The sequence below is a fragment of the Schistocerca gregaria genome, chromosome 3 (assembly GCF_023897955.1).
Source record: "Schistocerca gregaria isolate iqSchGreg1 chromosome 3, iqSchGreg1.2, whole genome shotgun sequence".
Taxonomy (NCBI): domain Eukaryota; kingdom Metazoa; phylum Arthropoda; class Insecta; order Orthoptera; family Acrididae; genus Schistocerca; species Schistocerca gregaria.
The window spans coordinates 380,880,161-380,898,803 of record NC_064922.1 but is presented as its reverse complement, the minus strand read 5'-3'; the positions used below and the strand labels follow the sequence as shown (position 1 = coordinate 380,898,803).

Here is an 18,643-nt window from a genome sequence, read left to right as displayed (position 1 = left end):
TTTCCAACACCACCTGGAGAATGGTCTTCATTGCAAGCTGGATAAGTGCAGTTTTTTCTCCCTAGAGGTCCAATTTTTGGATCATATGCTAAGTAAAGATGGTCTTGTGCTCACAGATGATCACATCAAGGGTATTTTCAGTCTAACAGTGCATAAGAACCTGAAGGAGCTCCAATCATTTTGGAAGATTTTGTATTATGCTCTGTTCACCCCAGAGGCCGCGCTTATTTGCCAGCCTCTTAATGTGATTCACCTGGAGCGTGTTAAGTTTGTCTGGTGTGTGGAATGTCAGTCGCCTTTTCAGTCTCTCAGGCAGTTTTTGTGCTCTGCTCCCTGTGTGGCTTTCTTTACACCAGGTAAACCTTTAACCCTATCCTGTGATGTGTCCCAATATAGCATTGGTGCAGTCCTGCCCCCATAGGAACCGAGCGGCACCAAACAGCCCATTGCTTATCAACCAAAGACACTTTCTACTGTGCAGCATAATCATTCACAGGTGGGAAAGGAGGTGCCAGCTATTATTTTTAGGGTTAAAAAAAGTTTCATTTCTACATAAGGGGCAAGGTTCCTTATCATTGCCAACAACAAGCCATTGGTTTCCTTATTTGGCCCTCATTCCAAGTTGGCAGATAGGACTTCCCACCAGTTGCGATAGTGGGCCCTCTTTCTCAGTAACTATTGCCGTGATATTTGTTATCACTTCACCACACAGCATGCCAATCCTGATGCGCTATTGTAGTTACTCGTGGGGCCCAGTTGGCAAGAGGCTCATGTATTCATGTTGGATGATGCCTTGCAGCAAACCCAGTCAGACTTTCCATTGACTTCACACACAATTGCGACCAACACCACTGCTGACCCATTTTTCCAGCATATATTTTTGGCAGTCCAGTTGGACATCTCTTTGGCTGTGGACCAGGTGTGCCATATGTTTTTCATCTTACGTGAGTGGCTCAACATTGTCCAAGGGGTAATCATGCTTGCCACAGAGGAGCAATGCTGTCATGTGGATGTTTTCCTGGCTTTGCGTCCACACATACTATAGTTGTGGCATGCGTCACTCGGTGTGTTATGACTTGTGTGAAGGCATTGGCATGGCGTCATGTCTACTCGTTTGGTGATTGATTGTGACGTTGAACATCTGATGCATTCTTGTAGGGCTAGTACATAGAACCAGGCTGCACTACATTGCCAGTTCTCTCCTTGACTGGTCCTGGAATCCCCATGGGACATGGTGCACATCAGTTTGCCACGCTCTTTTTGGATAGCTTGTGGTTATTGGTGCTCAGTGAATTGTCCAATATCCCACACATAGCCAACCTGTTTTCCATGTTGTTGACAGCCATGGTTCACACAGTGTTGGTTATTTTTGCCATTGAGGGATCCCCAGGACCCTGGTATTTGACAACTGTCAGGAATTTGTGGTTGTGCGAGTTTGAGGACCGTACATTCACAATGGTATCCACCATCTGAATACTGCTTCTTTTCACCCAGTTTGTAACTTAGAAGTGGAACACTTCATGCATACATGGAAGGCCCAAATGAAAAAGTCCATGTCTGCCACTTCCCATGATGATAGATTATCGAGCTTTCTAGCTACATACCAGGTAGGTGATGCTGGTGCAGCCCAGCAGAGTGTTTGCACGAGTGTCAGTCAGAGGGCTTTTTGATTTGCTGCACCTGAGTTGTATGCTATGGACTACCGTGTTTCATTCATGGGTCTGCTGTATGTGCCAGGTCCTTCGAATGGTGGCAGGGGTGACTGCTTCGTGTCATGGTGGACCACAAAGCTCGGCAGTTGTTTGTGGTGGATGTAGTTAGGAAGAGCTGACCTGCCATGCATATCAGCTGCGCCCGTGCTCTGTTGGGCCATCACCACAGAAGTCTGATGGTTTGCTGGGCTGCTTGTTGGTTCATAACATTATTCGAGGTGAGGGGTCCCACTTGCAGCAGTGTGCTTACCCATCTTCCCCATTGCCAGCCCCTCCACACTGTCATCCTGTCACCTGCAGCAGTGGACCTCCAAATGAATCTCACATGTGCCATTGTGGAGCTCATTGATTTTCATCCACCCTCCCTCTGCTGCCTCCTCACCCCCTCCCCGCCTCCCTCACCCCTCTCTTCGCAAATTGATTGGAATCACCACCAGTGGATCTCCCATTGCTACAGCTGCTGTGCCCTTCTGCCATTTAGTAAAGCCATTGCTAGTGGTTGGTCTACTGTATTCTCCAGGGCCCTCTCTGGTTTCGTGCTGCAGGCTTTGGCCGAAGCCTGGTCATTTTGCCCTTTTGTGGCCTTTTTTTTTGGGGGGGGGGGGGGGGTTATTGTTTAATATCCCCCATCAGCACACTACATGAAAGAGTTAGCATGGGTAGCGCAGCACTGCGGGTGCAGGTGACATGAAAGATGGGCAGATCTGCAGTGGCGGTGTTTATCTGAGGGCATTCGTAGGCTGGGGAGGCGAGTGCTTACTCATAGTTCAACCAACATGGACGTCACTTAGCATATTGTGCTGTGTGTTATGCCAAGTGCTTAGCCATTAGCCGTCTGCACCAGCCATATGCTGAGTTCTTCCTCTGTATCTCAAATATCATTTGACCTACATGGCACCTAATATGAAACCCACAACACCAAATTGTCGAATGTATTATCCAAACATTCACTTACCCAATCTATCTAAATGAAGTCCCCATAACAGCAAACAAAAAATTATCTCCCATAACTAATATCAAAAACATAACCTTACCTACAATACAGTCACAAAAAAATAACAAGAAAAACCTCAAAGTTGGTGAAAACTTGCAGTGAAATCAATTTCAGTACACACAAATGACTGCAAATGTAAACACACATACCATACATATTGCAATAAAAAGCAACAAGCAATGACCTGCTCTTAAATTTCTCTCATGTCCAATAATGTTGTAAAAAAAAAAAAGTTAAATTTTCGATCATAAGAACCACACAACACTTATAATGCCAGATACAAACACAAATTCATCATGAACAATACACAGAATTGAAGTAACTCACTAGCGAACCTCAGATACCTGACAAACAACTTTGAGACATAAACAACCAACACAACAGAGCAGCAGCAAATACTACAACATGCCATCTGCAAACATGACCCAACTCAAAATCACAATGCCACCACACACCACAAACACAGTTACATTGTGGGTTGAAGCAGACTGGTGGAATTGCAACTTTCATTTGACCTAACTGGAAAATAAAGAAATAGGCCTAACACTGGAATAAGGGACACTGAGTGTAAGTTGTGTAAAATGTGCTCGGATGTTCATCAAGCTATAACACAGAACTAAGATGTTGCTGGTAAGAACATTGTACCACATTGAAAACAATTACAAAGAAAGTTAGTAAACACCTCTGCTGACACATTTCACTAACCTCAGCCTATCTCTCTCTCTCTCTCTCTCTCTCTCTCTCTCTCTCTCTCTCTCTCTCTCTCTCTCTCTCCCCCCCCCCCCTCTCTCTCTCTCTCTCTCTCTCACTCTTTTTTTTTTTTTTTTATTTTTTTTAAAGGGGGAAATGGGCAGGAATGTTGACTCATTTATCTGACCAGAACTTGTTAACTGCCTCTCAGTTTGGCATTTGTAAATGATACTCTTGAGAGAAAGCAATAAAAATCTCATAAATGAAGTAATGACAGCACAGTACAAGAAACATTTCCTGCTGTTACATTTTGTGACCTAGCCAATTTATTTCATTGTGCAGATCACGAAATGCTACTTGGCAAAATAAAGTAACATGGCATCCTTCTTGCATAATTGGAGTCTTATCATTATAACAGAAACCAGAAAGTTACATGGACAGATTCTGTCACAGGAATGAATACAACATCAGTATGAGGGAATATGACATGTAAGACCCCCCATGGACCAGTACTGGTTCTACTCTCATTCTTAACCTCTGTAAATGATCTTACAGTGACTATAAAGGGATGTTTCAGAAACTGTAACATTTGTTGATGACACAAGCATACTAATCAAGTGTCCAAACACAACATTGCTAGATGCAGGCCTACAACTGTTCCACAGCATGTAGTTAAGTCTTAATCTTACAGAGAAATATATATTACATGATTTCAAACAACCAAAAACAACTGCTAGTTCTGGAAGTAGACATTAATCATCATATACTGAATGAAACATTGTATGTAAAATGATATTAATATCCTGCTGAATAATTAAATTAAAATAGAGTCAACATGTAGATAAACTACCTAGAAGCTCTTATAATTAATTTTCCTCAAGACATTTAAGTCTCATCTTTATCTACGATAATGATGTAAGCTGAAGAAATGAATTAAAATTTGTGCCACGGCCTAGTAAGCAAGGAGATACGGGTTCAAGTCCCTGCAGTGGCACAAATGTGTCATCGTCACATTTCTATATTCCACACGTGTATTTGTATATGGCCAGCCAGAATGGATGTTTTCATGGTATCATAGAAATATGGTTTTCCATTACTACCCATTCAGTAAGTTGAATGGACGGAACGAGTGCCAAGCTGATGGGAGTGCACATGGAGTGGCTGTGCATCTTGGTACGCATGTCTCCCCCCCCCCCCCCCCCCCCCCTGTTCTTGTGCCCTTTCAGTTTGTTTCTGACCTGGCATTCCTTACCTTCATGTGCCTATGCAGGTATTCATAGTCAGTGCATGCTATGTTCATAATGAGTGTATAGATGGTGAGAGCCTTTTATAGCAAGTTGTACTGTTTTGGCGCTTACAATACCTAAGACCGTAGTGCCAGACAGGTAAAGCCCAGCATACCAGGTTTTAATCACTCGTCACATTGTATCTAAGTCGTGCTATGAACAGCTTACTATGTGCATATTCATGACTTTCATACATGAATAAGGGTAAATTATAATATGTAGTTTTGTATGGCACTAATGAATAATGCCTTTGCTTCAGATGTTTTTACTCTGTAATTGACATACTTTATAGTATGTATGGTATGAATAGTATGCATGGTATGAATAGTATGCATGGTATGTATAGTATGTACAGTAAGTGTAGGTGAAAGTGTTCCTTACATGGGTACTCGATTAGCAGTAATAGTAAAGTTGTATTCTAGTAGTAATGAGTGGTTATATCGTGGGACTGTGTGTGCACTGCTTGGACAGCGCTATCTAGTGGCTGGTTGTGAACCACTAGAATCTCAGCAGGTATACCTGTGTGGAATAAAGCAGTGTGATCCCGACCAGTGTTAGTCGAGCAGCGGTCATGTGCCAAATAGTTTTATCTTCTGGCTGCGGTTTTACATATCTTATGGAAAAGAATGACCATGAGGACAGTTGTTTTTTATTTTTTGTGACAATAATTTTATATCAGCTGGTCTGCCTCATGTATCATTATATGCAAATGGTTTACAAATGTTAATCTACATTCAGGTATGTGGTACTGTATTAACAGTAATGTATATAGTGTAACTCATGTAAGCCCTCCCTCAAACCTGTCATGTTATATCTTCACAGATCCAATGATGGCATCTTTAGTGTGTTGAAACTGGTAATCCAGTAAACGGTATTTAAGCGATCTTGGTTTTAAATTACTTCTACAACAGTGTGATCACCACACTACGCACTATGTGTTTACTGCAAAAAAGAAAATGTGTTCAAGTGTAGAGTCAAGTGTAGAGAGACAATGGGGGGAGGGGGGGGGGGGGAGGTCGCCATAGCTTAATATACACAGCTAAAAGAAATAATAAATGCAAAATTAATGAATTTGTGCCCACATTTCCCATGATTATTGTGATTCAGCTAGAGGCTGCTGCTAGTGGGTTTGGTGGGTGAACTACAGAAAGCAGCTCATGTACACATCTTCACACGCTAAGGTACTTATATAGCATTTCTTTTCAGTGTTGTACTTTGCTGGGCCGACTTATGTATTCAGTGGTGGTGTCTCCACACAAAAAAGAAGGAAAATTTGTATTGGTGTCTGCAGACATCATTGATGCATGTGTTTTTAAAATGTTTGAAAATGCACGGTAAAATAGAAGAATCACGGCTCAGTCTTTGGAATGTCTCTTTACTTGACCAGGGGATAAATTTCTTATTGCCCAAAGGCACTGATAAAAAATTATTAAAAAAAACAACTGTGGCTATTTGGTATCTTTTGTGATTTATTGAAGGCTTTCACCTCTGTATAAAATGTAATGTTTCTGAAGAAATTAGAACATTCTGGTATTTGAAGTAAAGAATTGTGTTAGTTCAAATCTTATCTTACCTGCAGTAGGAAGACATAATTCAACATCTGTCTACTTTGTTGTAATGTGGGATTTATGTAAGTGTAACATACATGGTCCACTTTTATTCCTGATTGACAGATTTGTTACAATTAAACTTTCGCTACATGGGAGGACCCCCCCAAGAAAAGCAAGTGATCGAAGGATAATGAAACTTCGTGGAAACATTTGTAAGGACATGTGGAAGAGAAATAATGGATAATCCACTGAAATAAACACACTTTAATTTCCACGTGGGAGGATAACATTTGTTAATTGCAGACCATGTTTACATTCCAGGTTACAAACGTTGCTCTATCCAGTGACATATGCAGTGTCTTTCTGTCTTTCATAGTTTGTATTAAACAATTAGAATCTGTCCTTTCTTTTTTAATCACCCTGTCCTTCCTCACCCATCACACAATCGTGAGTTAAGCCCAACAAATGATTTGTTTCCCAAATTGAAAGAACAATTCTATGTAACCCACTTTGATACTATTGATGAAGCTTCCAGTGGGGTGATCCAAGTAATCAGAGAGCTCAACAGTGAAGGTGCCCTATTCAGAATACAGAAGTTGCCAAAACACTGGGAAGCTATCATAAGCAAGAATGGAAATTACATTGATAATCTGTAAATGTATTTTGTAAAATAAATTATTTTCTTCAATTTTATCTGCAGTGTGCAGAACTTTTGAAATCACCCTCGTAGTTTCCCGTTTACACTGGTTCAAGTAACCGAAGTTTAATTATAACCACCCTTTACATTAATGACTTGCCTTCAGATATAGCATAGAACTTTGAAGCTGTTTATTCAAACATAAGTAAGCAGATTTAGCATTGTCTGTGTTGTGGAGAGAAACAGCCATTGCATTAACTAAAGAAAACACTTTTTGCCTTCTGAAACAAGACAAGAAGTGCTTAGGTCATATAGTGTCTAATGTTTCATCAAGAAGCCCTAGTTGAATCAGTTAAAATAACTTGTGGTTTGCAAATATTAAGCTGACTCAGTTAAAAGAACATGTGGTTTTCAAATATTAAACTGACTCTTTATTTCCAAATAGAACAGATACACTCATTTTTTACACATTCTTCTGTTACCACTGACAATCACCTTTCTTATGTTGGTAACACTACTACTGAATCAGAACACAGCAGATTTGTTGGACTGAGGATGGAGGGTAATCATCAATGGGATGTGCCCCCTGTCACACACCTCATGGTGGCTTACAGAGTATGTCCTGTAGAAGATGAATGCAGCTACTTGAACATTTAAAATATTGCCTATGATTTGTGCCTTTGATACAATAAAATTTGTTTACTTCACATACTTTTGAGTCTTTAATTTCATCTGGGATAATATCTGGATGCAAACCACTTCAAGTAGAAATAGTATTCTTAACCCAGAAGTGAGGCATTTAGAACAAATGCCGTTTCAGTTTCAATAAGCTCATCTAAGCATTTATATAACAAAGTGGGATATTATACATCTCTTATGAGATTTGAAGCTGGCAAACACAAGACAGTTCTTCTGTTGGCAAGTTTGGGATCTCAGCTCTCTCATGGGGACTGCACTTTCTTCCTTAAGCAATGACATTATGATCTCTCCAGCGGTTTTCCAGCTTGTTTCTGTTTGAATGCAACTTATATAGCATGTCAGATTGAATTTAAGTTCTTTTATATACAAAGCTGTCATCCTATCATTTTCTGACGGTTTTGAATTAATTAAATTATATAATTTTGGCATAATACAAAAATCCAATTGAAAATGGCCTGCCTTGGGCACCTGGTATTGTTTCAGATACTAGGGCATTGAGATGCCTAAGAAATATGTAATGAAATCAGAACAATAAATATGTGATGTTGTGATGGCACTGGCCAAATTAAGCCCTTATGTCGAGAAAAGTAGCCATAATGTAAGCCTTCAGAAGAAAATGCGTATAGTTCCTGTATGTTATTTTCTTTTCCACTTAAAATATTTGGTGTGATACCTCATAAAACATTGGATCAGAATGTGTTAGTGGCAACCATGGTTTGGGTAAGTTCAGTTTTCCTTAGAGTGGTCCTTTTACTCCACCTTCCCCTACAAACTTCGTACACTTGTCCCTTAGTTAAGAACATTGTAGGTATCTGTAATAAAGTGGTAGAATTAGTATGTTTCATGTTAATAAACACAGTTTTTCAGTAGTTCCAAGTTTTATTTTGCAAGAAATTGTGCCTAGTTTCTGCCATCCTCTCCCTTCTGCAAAAACATATGTCAGTTGCCCCACCATATTGCTCTAGCTCAGATCCATGGCATGCTACACCTCTAGTAGGTCGGTGCTTGTCTGTAGTGCAGAGATGAGGCCAGAGCCAGAAACGCATTTCAACATGACAATGATCCAAAGCATACGTGGCCTGAATACTGAAATATAGTCCCTTTACAAAGCTCTAAGCAGCGATCACTCCTGTTTAGACTTCTCATTTAAATGTGACTGAAAACTGCTGGAGGATCATAGAATTCCATTTTATAAGCTACGGCATCATACTGCAAATCATAGCGACATAAAGAAATACTTAAGGAACAGTGGGACAAAATCAGAGAGCTCAGCAAAATGTCAGAAGTCGAGATATCAAAAGCAGTGTAATCAGTCAATAAACGCTCTAAAAAGTACTTCTTACTCAGAAAAAAACAGAAAATCGTTGATAACGCCACTTTAGAGCCCCAGACACCCGCGCACCGACCGATAAATTGGACGTGTATAAGCGGTTTGTTCACTTGACTTGTTGGGCTGTTGATTGAGTATGGCCACCAGATTCTTTTAACTCTTTCCCACAGTTCTAATGGGATAACCTTCACTGTAACATTCATGCCCGCTCATATGATTTCGATTGACGAGATATTGAAAGCTGTGCAGTCATGCAGAATTTGTAGCACCATGTGTGAGCGGTAGCACAGAACTTTGAAGCTGTTTATTCAAACATAAGTAAGCAGATTTAGCATGGTCTGTGTTGTGGAGAGGAATATCTATTGTATTAACTAAACAAAACACTTTTTGCCTTCCGAAACAAGACAAGAAGTGCTTCGTTAGTAAAGCACTCCGTCGTCAGGCCACGAGTGGCCTACCGGGACCATCCGACCGCCGTGTGATCCTGAGTGGAGAATGCGGTTAGGAGGGGAGTGGGGTCAGCACACCGCTCTCCCGGTCGTTATGATGGTATTCTTGACCTAAGCCGCTACTATTCGGTCGAGTAGCTCCTCAATTGGCATCACGAGGCTGAGTGCACCCAGAAAAATGGCAACAGCGCATAGCGGCCTGGATGGTCACCCATCCAAGTGCCGACCACGCCCGTCAGCGCTTAACTCCGGTGATCTCGCGGGAAGCGGTGTATCCACTCCGGTAAGGCCGTTGCCAAGTGCTTAGTGAGTACAGTATATAATGTTCTATCAAGAAGCCATAGTTGAATCAGTTAAAATAACATGAATCGGGCAGAAAGCAGAGTTCCTGTCTGTACGCACTGCGTGAAATGGAGCTGACAGTTACAATTTCCCTCATTTGTAGCTGCATCAAGCGTGGTTTCGACAATTCAACGAACTGTAGTACTACTATTACATATGTAGTAGTGCAGTTACCTAGTTTCTCCGAAATTCCTGATAATAAAGCGGTGGCTACCGTTTTTACATGTGGTGAAATTGAAACGTATTTTTTTTTTCTTTTTCCGCTATGTATTCTTGTAGTTCTCTGCTTCCACGGGAGTGTCAGACAAAATAACAATTTCGAACGCAGTATTAGTTTTCTAACGATTCCACAAGAATATGTGTGAAATGCTTTTTTACGAAAGGAAATTCGTTTATGTGCAAAACGTCAGGTATTTACACAAAATAAGGACGAACGCGTTTTGACTTTTGCGTAATCCAGTACAGATACCGAAACGATATCAAGATAGGAAACGCAATATGTAACGAAACGTTGATTGTACTGGTGTAGTGATCTGTCGTCTCAAATTCGTGGTCATTAATCAAGTTTTACATCCAAAGACCAACCTCCAGCCTAACTTTCAAATTATGGAAATACCTCTGCAAGTATTTTAAATAATAAATTTACACAGCTGAGATTTTCGCCATTTTACCTAATCTGTAGGATACAAAACAAGACTAATCTGAGCATATTTGAAGGTTTTTACTTCTGCATCTAGTAAAAACCACAACATTTGATCTGTAATAAAAATGTCATAAATGTGCACTGTAAATGCGTAATGAAATGCTCGGCTTCGTGCCCCGAGTCACGTGACTTAGATGACGGTTTCAGTCGAGGCCTACCAAAAAAGAAAGGTCTGCGCTCTCTCGCTCAGCTCAGCATAAAACTAGGTTTCTACACCTGTTAACTCGTAACTGGGTGTATACGTACAAAACGAAAATTGCATCTTTTACTGTAATCCGTTATTATGGAGTGTTACTGTTGTTAGTCCTACAGTGATGGGAAGTCCACAGGCCTACTTAGAATGTTACGGCTGCACTGGGTTAAAGTAAAATTAAAATCATGCCAAACAGATTATCAGTTGCATAAGGTGCCACTTCTTGAATGAAATGAGGAGTGTTAAGTAGAAGAGACCAAACGCTATAAACAAGCCGTTATACCATTTATATCCAGTACTGAACTTAAATTAAATTTTGTTGTACAGTGTGCGGCGCGTGAACTTCCTTATTTGAAAAGCGCAGCACACAGCGGCTCTTCCTCATATTTGCGTCGGTTTCTGTGCAATCAAAAGTGTGAGACTTTAAGTTTTTTTTTTTTTTTTTTTTTTTTTTTTAAGGTTAGTTTAGTAGCGATCATGCGGCAAGAGAAGAGCGGCGTTCGCCGTTGCGACCTACTTTTCGAATGGACGTTCGGTCATCAGGACTCAGCGTGCATTCAGGAAACAGTTCAACATCGCGCCTGCAGGTCGTGTTCCTTATGGGAAATCAATAGTTATATGGGTAGACACCCTTATGGATACTGGAAGTGTACAGAAAAAGAAACCAGACCTTCAAGAACCACCAGAGCGCCTGAAAAATCGAGAGGGTAAGGTTGTCGATTTTGAATTCCCCCAAGCGATCTGCGCGCAAACATGCAGCTCCCCTTGCAATTTCTGAACGCCCAGTGAGACGGATTCTTCATGAAGAGTTGAAATTTCATCCGTATGAGCTGTCAGTGGTGGACACACTTCATCCACATGATTTTGTTTCACTAAAAAATGTGTGAGAAGCCTTGATCGATGAGCTGCCTCATAACGCCTTAGTGTTCTTCGGCGATGATGCACATTTTCATTTGTCAGGCTGCGTGAATAAACAAAATATGTGATATTGGAGTGGCACGAACGTCCGAGAACTTCATGAGCAGCCCCTGCATTCAGAACGTGTGACTGGAGTGCACTATCGACCTAAAGTTGGCATTATTGGCCCATGGTTTTTCGAAGAAAACGGTAAGGCGTTATATTCAGATGATTGAACTGTTTTTTTCTTCCAGGACTTGAAGAAATTGATGTGGGTGATGTCTGGTTCCAACAAGAAGGCGCCACAGCTCACAGCACGAACATCGATTACAATGTTGCGCGAACACTTCCCCGATCGTCTCATCTCTTTGAGGGGCGATCTCCAGTGGCCAACAAGCTCGCCAGATTTAGCGCCATGCGACTTTTTCTTATGGGACTCTCTCAAGTCCTTGGTGAATACCAATAGTCTGCAGACCCTAGCAGACCTACGGAACAATATTCGTGTTGCTATTGCCAACATCGACAGAGACGTTCTCGGAAAAAGTGGACCGGAACTTCCGATTTAGACTCTCCAAATGCATTGAGCAGAACGGATGCCACCTTCAAGATATCATTTTCAAAACTCAAAGGAACAAAACTTCAGAGGTTTCTCTTTGCAAAGAAACAAGAATGAAATTGATGTCTCAAATACTTTCTAATTTATGATTTTTTTTAAATAAGGAAGTTCCCGCGCAGCACCCTGTAGTATTATTAATCAGTAAGACTTCATAATTACAGATTCCAGTAGAAGATGCAATTTTCGGTACTACACACGCGCCCAGTTGCGAGTTAACAGGTCTAGAAATGCATTTTTTCTGCTGAGCTGAGCTGAACAGGCGAGTTAAGGCCTGCCTTCGGAGGAAGAATGACATACACAGCGAGCATAGAAATTTGAGCTTGGAGCAAAATGGTGTACACTACACTGAAACAAAGCTCTTCCCCCTGAAATACAGACAGAGATTCATAACAAGAGTAAATTTAAGAAAGCATTTATAATATTTCTGCTGGAAAACGCTTTTTTTAAGTAAATTTATTAAGTAAATAAATTGTAAAGTTTTAATAATGCAACTAAGAATGTTATTTAACGTGAGCCGTGTATCCATTTATGCTCTGTGTCTGTTTTTCCCGTGACACTTTAATTATTCTAAGGAAATATGTGTAGTCTCTTTTCGGTACTGCTGCTCAAAGAATTTACTGTATAAATTTTTATATAATTGTGTCCTCAAATTCGGGTCTAGTGAAGCATGGGATACAACCCGTCAGCTTTGACCAATGACTTCAGAATTTTGCAGAGATTATTTATTACACAGATGTGACAGCTGACAAGAGCATTCAGAAACAAAGGAATACGAAAGACAAAAAATATGTTTGACATATATCAAGGCAAGTAATATTTTCACGTTAAGGATAACGCGTGTTTATATTGTATTATTTCTGTGGAAAATGAAGGGGAAAAATGGATGGAAATATTGGTAGCATAGAATACCTCATCACATATACAGGGTGTTTAAAAAATGACCGGTATATTTGAAACGGCAATAAAAACTAAACGAGCAGCGATAGAAATACACCGTTTGTTGCAATATGCTTGGGACAACAGTACATTTTCAGGCGGACAAACTTTCGAAATTACAGTAGTTACAATTTTCAACAACAGATGGCGCTGCAAGTGATGTGAAAGATATAGAAGACAACGCAGTCTGTGGGTGCGCCATTCTGTACGTCGTCTTTCTGCTGTAAGCGTGTGCTGTTCACAACGTGCAAGTGTGCTGTGGACAACATGGTTTATTCCTTAGAATAGAGGATTTTTCTGGTGTTGGAATTCCACCGCCTAGAACACAGTGTTGTTGCAACAAGACGAAGTTTTCAACGGAGGTTTAATGTAATCAAAGGACCGAAAAGCAATACAATAAAGGATCTGTTTGAAAAATTTCAACGGACTGGGAACGTGCTGGAGGGCGACCGCGTACGGCAACCACAGAGGGCAACACGCAGCTAGTGCAGCAGGTGATCCAACAGCGGCCTCGGGTTTCCGTTCGCCGTGTTGCAGCTGTAGTCCAAATGACGCCAACGTCCACGTATCGTCTCATGCGCCAGAGTTTACACCTCTATCCATACAAAATTCAAACGCGGCAACCCCTCAGCGCCGCTACCATTGCTGCACGAGAGGCATTCGCTAACGATATAGTGCACAGGATTGATGACGGCGATATGCATGTGGGCAGCATTTCGTTTACTGATGAAGCTTATTTTTATCTGGACGGCTTCGTCAATAAACAGAACTGGCGCATATGGGGAACCGAAAAGCCCCATGTTGCAGTCCCATCGTCCCTGCATCCTCAAAAAGTACTGGTCTGGGCCGCCATTTCTTCCAAAGGAATCATTGGCCCATTTTTCAGATCCGAAACGATTACTGCATCACTATCTGGACAGTCTTCGTGAATTTGTGGCGGTACAAACTGCCTTAGACGACACTGCGAACACCTCGTGGTTTATGCAAGATGGTGCCCGGCCACATCGCACGGCCGACGTCTTTAATTTCCTGAATGAATATTTCGATGATCGTGTGATTGCTTTGGGCTATCCGAAACATACAGGAGGCGGCGTGGATTGGCCTCCCTATTCGCCAGACATGAACCCCTGTGACTTCTTTCTGTGGGGACACTTGAAAGACCAGGTGTACCGCCAGAATCCAGAAACAATTGAACAGCTGAAGCAGTACATCTCATGTGCATGTGAAGCCATTCCGCCAGACACGTTGTCAAAGGTTTCGGGTAATTTCATTCAGAGACCACGCCATATTATTGCTACGCATGGTGGATATGTGGAAAATATCGTACTATAGTGTTTCCCAGATCGCAGCGCCATCTGTTGTTGACAATTGTAACTACTGTAATTTCGAAAGTTTGTCTGCCTGAAAATGTACTGTTGTCCCAAGCATATTGCAACAAACGGTGTATTTCTATCGCTGTTCGTTTAGTTTGTATTGCCGTTTTAAATATACCGGTCATTTTTGAAACACCCTGTATATGGGTTGTATCTCGAACTGTATTGGTTAACTGCAGTACGGGATACAAGTTTAGCGTACGTCCATTTCTTCGTTTTCGTTAGCATTAATATCATGTTGTTCAGCTGAACTGTATAGGTCAACTGAAGCATGGGATACACATTTTACATGTGTTGTTTCTTTCGCCTCCGCCACCACTAACAGTTTGTTGTTACGTAGATAGTAGTACTGCCGATGGCACAAGGAGCTACGTACATAATATTTGAATCCCACACTTCCGTTGACCTACATATATTGTATGCGCTATAAGACTGTCGTGTTGTATTTATAAAACACTGACTCGTTCCACGCCATTGTGAACCCAACACAGTTGGACCTATGGAACACAAAATGAAATGAAATAAAATTAATCAAATCAAATCATGTGACGTACGCTCCGCAGCCTTCTTGTGGGCCTCCGTTGTTGTAAAATGACGTCATACGCAGTGTGTGTTATCTATGGTTTACGATTCAAACGCAGTCTAAGAAAAACAGACAACAATAAAAAGTTGGGATAAATTCTAGTGTCCGATACCACCCGTCGGCTTTGACCAATGACGTCATACGTAAGGCAAAGACGCTGCAATGGACAATCTATGAATCGAATGGATTATACTCGTAAAAAAATGAATGTAGTATACCATAAAATAATACATTTTATGCGACTATTATTTACGCGTGAATTTCATTTAAACGAGTTGAAGATGACTGAAATAACTAAGAACACGAGAGCAATTACGTGTGCATATATCATCTAATGTAATAGAACAGTGTTGTGTAGAATCTGTTGCCAGCGATGTGGAAGGCGTAGTATATCGTTAGCAGAGCCTGTTCTATTATATTTTCCATACGTACTGCAAAAACAATCTAAATAATGAATCGTCGAATAGTTGGAATCGGTAACTAGAAGCAAACTATGTAGGAGGTCATTTCTAGTAACCGATTCCAATATTACTGTTTGTTGCGCAAAAGTCTTATAACATATCAGAAACGTGCGTAAAAAATGATCTTGTTAGTGAACTACAGAATACGACTAGACTTTCAAAAAATGGAAATCTTTACACACATTACTGCACACCAAAGAAATGAAATGCAAAAAAGACCGAATCTTGCAACCGATAACTATGCTACACGAAAGTGACACCAGCTGATGTAGCTCCAAATAACACCAAGTAAACCGATACCCCGGGAGTGACAGTAAAAATAAGACAAGTGTAGCAAATACATCAAAAAGGGAAAGATAATAGAGGCTACATTAAAAGAAACTTACCGCATACGAACTTCCAAACGAGTCAAAGATCGAGGCTGACAAGAACGAAATAAGGGCATAACAAGACATGATAATGTTAGAAGGTCAAACTGTAACGAAAGAAGCAAAATCCAGAATAACTAATGAAAAAATAATAAGAAACACAAACTTAAGGCACGAATGAGGTACCACTCAAATCAGTTCTTCCCGCCCTCAATCAGACGCAAAAATTTAAAACAATAAAATAAATGAAACCACGAGTCAATCACAAACCCTCCGGCAAAGACACAGCAATATCCCTCGGCCCACCATTATAACCAGAAAATATTAAAACGACAGAAAAACCTTCCTCTAGAGAAACCAAAAAACTAGCACTCGCACAATACAGTAACATGAAAAAACGCAACGTAAAACAAAAAAAAAGTATCAGACCCACCAACACCTAACTAACAAAACGAGTCCTGTACATTTTGCTGACTACTTTCATAAATGCAAGAAATAAACAATAACGTTTAGGAATACTCTTCCTGCAATAGTATTGCTCTAAATGGCCTTGCAACACGGAAATCCTTCTCTTTCCTCGCAATGACGCCCAATGATTTCAAAAATTTTGTAGTTGATTTACGGTCACTCATTTTCTGAAGCAGAATTTTCGCAGTAAAAACAACTGACTCATCCGTAACGAACAGCGTGAGAAATCAAGACCTTATAAATCACTACTACTTTCATTAACAAAATATGGCGAAAACAAATTACGAGATAAAAACAAAACAATCTACATCGAATTTTTAATATACGAGCGTAAGGCCCGTCCACACGCAACGATCTGTCTGCGCACATCACATCTGCGCAGACAGATCGTTGCGTGCGGACAGAAGATTTGCACCAACCTGAGGTGTGTGCAGACCTGGAAGTTGGAGTTGGAGGTTTGAGCTAAACTTCTCAAATCTGTGAGTTCAAACCACATCTGCGCAGACAAGTTGGAGTGTGTGGACAGGAGATAGCCGCAAATCTGGCGCGAAACAGCTGTTTGCTCAGTCTAATGTTAGTATTTGTGCGCACAGTTCATTAAAATGGCTGATACTCGTCAGTGTTCTCGAGAGTTTGTAAGTGAATTCATTGAAATATATAGAAACCACCCATGTTTGTGGAAGATTAAAAGTAAAGAATATAGTGTCCGAGACAAAAAGACAGCAACATACAATGCTCTAATTGAAAAATTGAGGGCAGTTGACGCCTCGGCAAACACAGAAACAGTAATAAAAAAAATTCATTTGTTGCGAACTGTTTACCGAAAAGAGTTACCCAAAGTTCAGAAATCTAGAAGATGTGGTGTAGGAGTAGATCTAGTATACCAGCCAACGTTACGGTATTTAGATCTGCTTGGCTTTCTTAGTGATCAAGAAACGCCAAGACCAAGTAGGAGTACAATTGAAGATGAAATTGGAGTGTCAATGTTACCGCCAGCCCTTTATGAGGAGAAATCGCCCTTCTCATACAAGTATTTTTTGTCATAATATGAGGGGTTACAAGCTTTAAGAGATAATTATAAGTTTCGGCACCCATCCGCAAATAATTTCGCCAGTCGTTAGGTTCGCCCTGCAACTCTCGCAGTAAATTTACGTGAGAAAACTGCTTTCGCTTTAGTAGCCACTGCCTACACCATTTTGACCGCTTTCTCTGTTTCCTGCGGTTGGTCTGAATGTTTTTTGCAACACAAGTTGCGAACACAGGCCACAACAGAACTTCCTCCATTTCTATATTTCAAAATAACTGAATTAAATTTTTAACCTTTACGGGGAGCGTAGTCGCTTGGCACTGATATTTCTTTTGTACGCCGACAGATGGCGGGCGAGTAGTAGACTGGGGTTTGTGTCTTGTGAACACACCACATTTGCACCGATCTTTTGCATGTACAGACATCTGCGCCGATGTCTGCGCAGACAGATCGTTGCGTGTGGACCGGGCTTAACGAGGAAATTAAGAGAAATCATTTAACGTTCATCGACAGCAATCTGCGGCACAAACAAAATAACATCACACATTACGTCATTGGCCAAAGCCGACGGCTGGTATCGGACACTAGAATTGACCCAACAAATCAAATCATGTGACGTACGCGCCGCGGCCTTGCTTTCTCGTGGGCATCGGTTTCTGTAAAATGACGTGTACATTAATGATCTCTCATCAGTTACACTGCCAGAAACAGAGTTCGTTTTGTTTGCAGATGACACAAGTATTGCAATAAATAGTATGTCGAGTGTAGTTCTAGAAAGATCTGCTAACGATATTTTCATGGATATTAATAAATGGTTTAAAGCCAACTCATTGACATTAAACCTTGAAAAGACTCACTACATGCAATTGAGAACCTGTAAGAGGTTTTCACCCAGCATATGCAGAAATGATGAAGAAGAGCAGATAGAAGAGGTTGACAGTCTTAAATTCCTGGGATTACAACTTGATAATAAATTCAGTTGGGAGGAGCACACTACAGAACTGCAGAAACGCCTTAACAAATCTGTATTTGCAATTCGAGTGTTAGCAGACATAGGGGACATAAAAGTGAAAAAGCTTGCATACTTTGCCTACTTTCATTCCATAATGTCATATGGTATAATATTTTGAGGTAACTCTTCAAGTCAAACAAAAGTTTTCAGAGTCCAAAAGCGTGTAATACGTATTATTTGTGGAGTAAAGTCGCGGACGTCTTGTAGAAACCTCTTCAAAGAACTGGGTATACTAACTACTGCCTCCCAGTATATTTACTCCTTAATGAAATTGGTCCTAAATAATATATGTCTTTTTCCAACAAACAGTTCAGTTC

The 18,643-nt window shown here is 40.7% G+C and overlaps 1 protein-coding gene across 2 annotated transcripts in view; it reads left to right on the top strand.

Moving 5' to 3' along the window:
* The window catches only part of LOC126355007 (folliculin), a 149,329-nt gene that overhangs the window by 11,630 nt on the left and 119,056 nt on the right, over positions 1-18,643 (top strand). The gene's annotated exons all lie outside the window — the stretch shown is intronic.